The sequence below is a fragment of the Camellia sinensis genome, chromosome 6 (genome assembly GCF_055761805.1).
Source record: "Camellia sinensis isolate YWXY chromosome 6, ASM5576180v1, whole genome shotgun sequence".
Lineage (NCBI taxonomy): Eukaryota > Viridiplantae > Streptophyta > Magnoliopsida > Ericales > Theaceae > Camellia > Camellia sinensis.
Window position 1 is genome coordinate 51527872 of NC_138966.1, and position 8862 is coordinate 51536733.

The window sequence follows — 8862 nt, forward strand, 5'->3', positions numbered from 1 at the left end:
TAGTATATTTTCGATCTATTATTCTGTGCATTTACTTACTTTCTGTGAAAAGTGATTTATATCTGTGGCATTTTTATTAGTGTATTTGGAACCTCCCTATTTTATTTTGGGCTATTGATTGTGGTGGTAATATGATGGTAAAGTAAGATTGGATCAAAAACTTTAATTTGAATAATTCGTTTACGACCAACCGTCACTCTTTTGCCCTTTTCTTGTTCCACACTTGGAATTTGGATGTGAGGTTAGAACCATTGGAAAGCTTATTTTTGGGGCTTCAATTTGGGCACAAGAATGACCTAAAATGGAGTCCGGATGAGAGAGTTACGTCTGTTTGAAGTTTTCATATTTGTGCTGGAAGCAGGACCGCACGTGCGGGAAATGCGGCGCATGTGCGGCGATGTGCGGGGCAGCAGCTCAAAAACGTGATTTTTGAGTCATTTCTTAGATTTTCTTTTCCTTTCTTCTTCTTCCCTCTTCCATGTCTGAAACCCTAGCTCCCAAAACCTTGATTTCCTCCACTTTTCTCAACAAATCAACCATGGATCTTGCATCAAGGATGGAGAATAAGAGGAGATCACCACTTTCTACCGAATGGAATTTCGAAATTTTTGAGGTATGTTGGGGTTCTATTATGGGGTTTAGAGTATGGTTTGTGGGTTATGGACCTAGGGTGCCTAATAAATGGGAAGATTTGAAATAAAAAGTAATGGGTTAAGAAGATTTAAAATTTTATTTGAAATTTGTAGATTTCTTAGAAACCCTAGGTTGATTTTTGATGATAATCTATGATTTGGCCCAAATTGATAGTTGAATCATGAAAGTGGTAGGTTGAATTAGATGTGCTCAAGTTTAATTGGAATTTGGTTATGTTTGAAAATTATGTTTAAATTTTGCGATTGAACTTTGTTAAATGCATTGTAAATTATGTTTTAATAAAAGGGAAATTGGGGGAAAAGATTTATTGATAATGTGGATGATATAAATTCGATTATGGAATGTTGAAATGGAATTTAAGAATTCCTTTTGAGATATGTTGAATTGTTTGTGGGATGGTATTGACTATGTTGATATTAATTTTTGGGACCTAAAATGTGAAGTTTTCAAGAATGGGTTTAATCCCAAATCATTTTACTAAATATTTTTGGGCTTGCTTAGTTATTAAATCAAGAGAATGATTTAATAGGATTTCTTATGGGGATGGGGAAATGTTTGGTTTTTGGTGAAAACACTAGAAATTTAAGGAGTTTTGGGGAACATGGAAATGTTCATAAAAAACCCTTTCTTTCTTTGAATAGAAGATGAATGGGTGTAAATTCCATGATGTGTTTTATAAGACTAGTAATCTTATATATATATATATATATATTGAGTTGGAGAAGTAGGTTTGAAATTTCATGCTGCAAAATATTGTTTGCTCTGTTTTACGTGCTTAACCCTCTGGTATTTCTGGAATTTGTGTTTGATGCCTTACTGTATAAGTTGTGTACACGTGTAGGGCATAACCTGAGAAGGACGAGCACTCCGTTATAGTACTGTGAGTAATAGTACTCTGATGCACATTATTTACCGTTGTCAATGATTCTTATTAACATCTTGTTCTCCGTGGTCAATTAAGTTAACATGTATGTGGAACGAGAATTAGTGTGAACTTATATAAACATTGAAGGATTTGGCACACACTGACATGATACAGATATCTACCTAGAGTGGATCATCAAAACGAATAATTGGATAAGAGTACGGGTTGTTTTGTACGTTAATAACCATTATGAAATTATGTTAACTATCAGATGAACCTCTGAATGACTCAATCCGGAGAAAGAATTGAATGTCAATAACACGATTATGTGACCCACGTTATGATGTGAATGGCTCCACTCTTATTAATGTAATGGAGCATTTACCTTCTGTTTATCGTTAATAGTGTTGTTCTATTATTGTGGGACAATTATGTCACCTTATGAGAAACCATGGGAAAATCTAAGAGCATTACTGGGTACTACGTTCTGTTTATTATTGATAATGGATACTAACACACTGTTATCTGTAAGTCAGTTGTATGGATTTATAACGAACAAGGGGAATTTAAGTGTATTACGAGATTATGGTATCTGCGTATCTCTGGACTCGTTTAATATGTAATAACATTCTGTTATCTGTGAACTAGAGGTAGTAATTCATGACAAACAAATGGGATGTGACTGCATTATGAAGTTCAATCTGGTAATAGTTGCTATTAGCACTCTATTGAACGTAACGTAACTATGTTACCTCATGTGAATAATTAGAAGGAACTATGTGCTTCTGTATGATTTATAAGGCTGAGGGCCATTTGTGAAATATGAATCTATGAGGCCGAGGGCCAGCTTGTGAAATTATGAATATTTGTGAAATTGTGAACTTATGAGGCCAAGGGCCGACTTGTGAATCTATGAACTTATGAGGCAAAAGGCCGACTTGTGAATCTATGAACTTATGAGGCCGAGGGCCAACTTGTGAATTTGTGAACTTATGAGGCCGAGGACCAACTTGTGAAAATATGAATCTATGAGGCCGAGGGCCAACGTGTGAAACTATGAATTCAAAGGGCCAAGGGCCAAGTTGTGAAATTATAAATCTCAATTATGAATCTATAAAGCCAAAGGCTAATTGTGAATATGTGAACCCACCAAGCCAAGGGCCAGTCTGTGAATTTGTGAACCAACAAGACCGTTCTGACATTAGTACGGAATCAGATTAACTACCTGTCTTTTATATTATATAAACTCTGATTTGCATTATAATTCAAGTTGAACATTGAGTTATTCACGTACTATTATTCACTGAGGTTATCTCACTATGTATTTTGTCTGATTCCGTAGGTCTTGCATTTGGAGGTCAGCCTCAACTTTTAATGCTCGTCTTCCTTGTTAGCCTCTGTGTGTCCAAGCATTTGGGTGAAGCCTACCCGTTTGGTGAAGTTTTGGCTTAGATTCTGATTGTCTATAATATGTTGTAACTTCTAATGTTTTTTTTTATTATACGCCCAAACACGGGCGGGGTTGTATATGTGTATGTAACTATTATTATCTGTTTATTTGTGATCCTGGCATGATAGTGGTCTCTCAATGGATGTAGCTCTTTCCTTGCATGTTATTATATAAAATTTATGCTTCCACTCAGGCCCCATATGTTATATATAACAGGTTAAGTGTCCGTTTTTGAAGTGGTCATGCCCAAACTTCTAGGGGCGGGTTTGGGGCGTGACAGATCACTTGCTTCAGGTGTGGCCAGGTGGGCCACGAGTCTCTAGTTTGCCCGTAGAGAAGATAAGGGCAATAGTCTGCGCCATCTACGGCTCGTTCTCAAAGCCAGAATCAGAGAAGAGGGTAGTTGCCTACCTATTATCAGTGTGGGCAGTTGGGGCATTTGAGGAGTTTTTACCCTTAAACAGGTGGCACACCTGGTGCTTCTGGTTCAAGGCAGACATAGAGCCATCAGCCTACCCAGTCAGTACAGGCCTCAAAGGCCACCTAGGGAGCCTCTTCGGTTCAGTCAGCATATCAAACTTATGCTCTGAAGGGTGAGCAAGTGGAGTAGAGAACTACTAGACGTGTGTATGTTGTTACCACGCCGGATTAGTTGCTCGCACCCTCTGTTTTGAGAGGTACCTTCTTGTTGTTTAATTTTATTACCAATGTGTTGATTGATATTAGTGCATCTCATTCTTTCATTTCGTCTACATTCACATTAGTTTTGGAGTTAGAGGTGGCTCAGTTAGTATTTCCGCTCAGGGTAGAGTCTCCAGTTAGGGGTAAGGTCGACTTGGATAGGGGATGTCGTGGTTGTGAAATAGAGGTTGTCGGGCGCCTACTTACTTTTGCATTTGTATTCTTAGACATGTCGGGTTTCGATGTCATCTTGGACAAGGATTGGTTGTTCTCATATTGTGCTATTATTGATTGTTATCGTTAGAGAGTTACAATGTGCACCTCGAGTGGTGATTGTTTTTATTTTCTAGGGGACCGAACTGATAGAGTCTTATCACCAGTTTATGACCCTTGTGGTAAGGGAGAGCATAGTTGTTTTCTTACAACTCTCTTGGGTAGCGAGAGTGATGGAGTCTAAGTTGAATTGCCAAGGTAGTTTGCCAATACCTGGATGTCTGTCCCGAGGATCTTATTAGTTTGCCACCTCACCAGGAGATCGAGTTCTCCATTGACTTAGTGCCTGACACGACATTGATTTCCATGGCACCGTATAGATTTGCACCTGCTGAGTTGTGTAAGTTCAAGATTCAGCTTCAAGAGTTGTTAGATAAGGGCTTCATTCACCCTAATACATCTCCTTGGGGAGCACCAGTTTTCTTTGCTAAGAAGAAGGATGACATTTTGCGATTGTGTATTGATTACCAAAAGTTGAACCAGGTAACTGTTAAGAACAAGTACCCACTACCTCGTATAGACGATTTGTTTAACCAGTTGAAGGGATCTTGTTGTCTTTCTAAGATTAATTTGAGATCGGGTTATCATCAGTTGAGGATGAAAGAGGAGGACATTTAGAAACGACATTCTGTACGCGGTATAGCCATTACGAGTTCTTGATGATACATTTTGGGCTAACCAACGCACCATCTTCATTTATGGACTTGATGAATCGAATTTTTTCAGAGTTCTTAGACCGTTTTGTGGTTGTCTTTGTTGATGACATTTTGATCTACTCACTGTAGACACCCCGTTTTTGACCGTCCTCAAGACTTGAATGCCATCGTTTGAACACTCGATGATTATCCATGTTTGTGTTCATCCTGAGTTCTCGGAGGTCTCGGCCACGCGCCTTGCCTCAAGACCTCTCGACTTGCCTGTTTTGTGTTTGGTTTTGCACCAAACACTTGTTGTTTTGCTTCTGAGGGTGAGAAATGGCTTGTTGGCCATCCCCACACCTCACCGGCCATGGCTTGAGGCCACCGGCCATGTTTTGTTGCCATCGGCCAAATGTTTGGCCGGTCGGCACTCCTTTTGGTCGGCCGACCATTGTTTTGGTCAATTTGTCATTTTTGGCTGGTCGATCATTGTTCATCTGCTTTTGGTAGATATTTTATGCCAGTTGGGATAGCTGGCATCCATAATGCATCCCCTCCATACACGTGTGTAGAGGGATTTTCCTCTTGCTTAACTTGTTTTGTAAGATTTGCAAGAGTGAATCTCTATAAAGGGAGGGCTTCTCCTCCTTCCTGAAGGGTTCCAAGAAATTCCAGAGCTCTGAGATTAGGGTTAGAGGATTGTGTATCTATTCTATCTCTATATCTCCTTCTCCTTCCATTTTGTGTGTGTTTAAGGTGTTTTTGTTCATAGTTTTGCATACAAACACCTAGTGCTACACTTTCCTTTAGCTACTGAGGTACTAAGGAGTGATTTTCAAAGTTCTTGAGTTGATCTAAGCTTGGAGAGGCTGCTGGAGCATTGTTCTTGAAAGAGGTCTTTATTTCCCATTTTTGCATAGGCTTTTAGCCATCCTTGCATCTATTTTTAAGCTTAGTGTATATCTAGTAAAAGTTCTGTTTTTACTTACTTTTGATAGTTGTTTAAGGTCTCTTTGAGGTTTGGGGTTGTTTGACCTCTCTTAGGCCTTGTTTAGCCTCATTTTTGTGCACTTTTGGTGAGCTCCGGGACCACCTTGTATTGGCCTCCTCACTCTGGATTTCAGTGTGGGGATGGTGTTTTGAGGTCCTAAGAAGGAGAGGGCCATCCCCTCTCCTTGTTGTCTTCAATACTTTCCATTTTAGCCTCATGTGTGAGCACCTTTCTTGAGTTCATGTTGGCCATGTCTTAAGTAGTATTTGTGCTTATTTTGTCATGATATAGCACTATTTTTAGTTAGTTTAGACACACCATGCATGCTTTGCATACTTATTTTGTAATGTCATGAAATTGCCTTAACATGCTTTGTGCTTTGAGCCTTGTTTTTAGCATGATTTTGGCTTAGTTTTGTGAAGCTTTTATGCATGTTTTGATGTGCTTGAGGTCTGATTTTGGTCATTTGGGTCGTCCATGACTTGCTTTGTATAGCTACCATGCAATCCCCCTTTGTAGACCTTGGGCGTTGGATCCTCTAGCATGCTTTCCTTGCACCATTTCAGTGGTTTGGAACCACTTATCATGTCATTTCAGTCCATATAGCATGCTTGTATACTTGCATTCATGGCTCCTTTGATGCTTCAAAAGGTTTATGTTTTATGCTCCATTTTTGGACCTTTATGCATGTCTTTAGACTTAGGCCATTTAGATGCCATCTAAGTGTGTTTTGGGCCTTGTCTCGACCTACATTGGGACTGTTTTGAGTCCCCTCGACCCTTTGGGACTCGCCTTGCATAGCCATGGTTTGATCCCTTAGATTAGCCTTAGGCCTTGGGCTTGGTTACACGCTATGCTTGCCTTGTTTAATTGGTTTGGCACCTTTTCTAACATGATTTCAAAGTTTGCTATGCTTGCAATATGTCCATGTTCATCCCTTTTAAGTGTGCTTAAAAGTCCCCTCTTTGTGCTTAAGTGTTGGACCATGTTCGCATGCATGTTTGCATGTAAATTTGCCTTCATTCCCATAGCATTTTGGCTACTTATTTAGACATGGCTGAGGCTTGTCCATATTAGTTTAAGTCCACCGTTTGCATGTTGTTCAAATGTTGTTACATTGCTTCATGCTTGTATGTTTTGGTTGCATAGTGTTTTGCATGCTCATTGCTTGCATTATTGATACATGCTTAGCTATATGGCATGTTGTTGCATGCTTAGGTTGTAATGCATTTGGCATGTATTCTCTCTTTTAGTTGCCTAATATGTTGTTGCATGTTTTGCCATTGATATGTTGTTACATGCTTGCATGTGTGCATGTTTGCCCTCATGTTCATATTGCATACTCAGCTTGCATGCTTAGGTTGTATTTGGCATGCATGCCTTGCCACTTGAATCCCCATGATAGAGGTTGGGCCCTTTAGGTGTTTGTGTGCATTTCATTTGACATCAAAATGCATAACTTGACACCTCGGACCATCATGTATTGAAATGCGCGATTGGTGGTCCGAGGGTCGAGGGCCATCCTCCTTTGAGTCATGAATATGATAAGGAGTGTGGTGGTGCAAACATTTGCTTTGAAATGCATTGCCATGCCTTGTCTGCCCTCTGCTGCTGTCAAAACAGGATTTTGCAGGAAGATATGGCTGACCGACCATTATCAGTGCCGGCCGACTAAATATCTTTGGCCGAGAGCCATACCAATAGTCGATGACCAGTTTCCCCTGGCCGGTGGTGTTTCCTCTTGGTCGGTGACCTTCCACAGTGATCAGGAAGTGATTCTGGAGCATCATTGAGACTTGCACAATTTTCAGAGGAGCAGAGCACGGTAAACAGAGGCAACTTGTGCATGGTGGTGAATTTCCGAGCGAAGCCGAGCACGCATGCATTGGACCCTCTTCCCGAGGCTGTTTTACCGCTTTATTAGCTTAGTTAATTTGCTTAACTAGTTAAGTGATCTGTAACTATTTAATTAGCTTGTTAGTTAGTTAAATTTGTATTATTCTTTTGGTCCCTCCGAGAAAGGGCGAATTGTGTAATAAGTGTGCGTGTGTGTGATGCATGTCTTCTAACCCCCACTTCTTTCTCCATTTTACTTACCTGCTTTTGATGGTTAGTATTAGGGCATATTTCAATTAGCATCCTTATGCTATGCATGTGTGCATTCATTCATTTGTATTGCATGCACCCGGCTCGGCACATCATACTAATCGCATAGTATTTCAAATCTAACTTGAATACATGTTATCTATTGCATTTCACATGCCATCCATAGATTAGCCGACCTATCTAAGCTGCATTTTGCCTGCGATGCATTAGCCATCTTAACATGGACTTGGATTATACATTTGATTACTAACATGTTCTTTGTTTTGGCTTGGAGTACACTGTGAGTGTTTTATGCTTTAGCATTTCGCATGTATGTGAACGTTAACATGAAAGCATGCTTGCCATGAGGCTAACTGCTTAGTTGATTTACTGCTTGAATGCCTGTGGGTGAAGGTTGGATTGTTTGAATTGGAATAATTCATTGAAATCCGTATTTTAACCTACTTGCGAGTAGCAAACCTCAAATCATTTCCAAACAACGGACATGCGATGTTTTGTTCCAAATTAGGCAATCTAGTCTATATTTTTGTGTTGTGCGCATCACATAGTAAGATTAGCTAATTAATCGGATTAAGAATGCATAATGTTTTCAAAACTAGATATCATGGTTAGTAGAAGCCGATCTTTGATCGGGTGAGCGGGGGTACTCATGAAATGACCTTCCCTAATCGTACCCAAGTTCCCGAGCCGAGGCAACTTTGGTGATGACGGACACGTGGCCTTAGGCAAATAAGTCAGGGTTTCCTAAATTTTTCCATAAAAAATGTTTAGGTGGCGACTCTGTATCTGGCAAAGCAGTCCATGTTTGGCACTTCTTTCTAAAAAATCGATTTTTCAAAATGATTTGCCGAGTTTGGACTCTTTGATGATTCATCAGTCTTGTATTGCACTCTGCGAGATTAGATACAGGACCGTGGCTATTTGAGTCCGAACTGTAGCATGAGGCCCACGGGCGCATCTACACTCACCCTCCAAGGAGGAAGACGATGAACACTCGCGGGTTGTAATTGAGTTGCTTAGAGCCCATTATTTGTATGCTAAGTTCGGAAAGTGCAAATTTTGGTTAAAAGAAGTTAGGTTCGTAGGCCATATGGTATTCGATGAAGGAGTGACGGTAGTCTCCTCTAAGATAGAGACAGTGCAAGAATGAGAATAACCTAAGAATGCTTTTGAGATTTGGAGTTTCTTGGGTTTGGCCGGGTAT

The 8862-nt window shown here is 40.0% G+C and overlaps 1 long non-coding RNA gene across 1 annotated transcript; it reads left to right on the forward strand.

Annotated features, from left to right (window-relative positions):
- Positions 1-443: 443 nt before the first annotated feature.
- LOC114264119 (uncharacterized) lies at positions 444-3153 on the forward strand. The gene is made up of 3 exons (XR_014331667.1): positions 444-613; positions 1496-1534; positions 2862-3153. It is a non-coding gene; the product is annotated as an uncharacterized LOC114264119 (long non-coding RNA).
- Positions 3154-8862: the final 5709 nt, after the last annotated feature.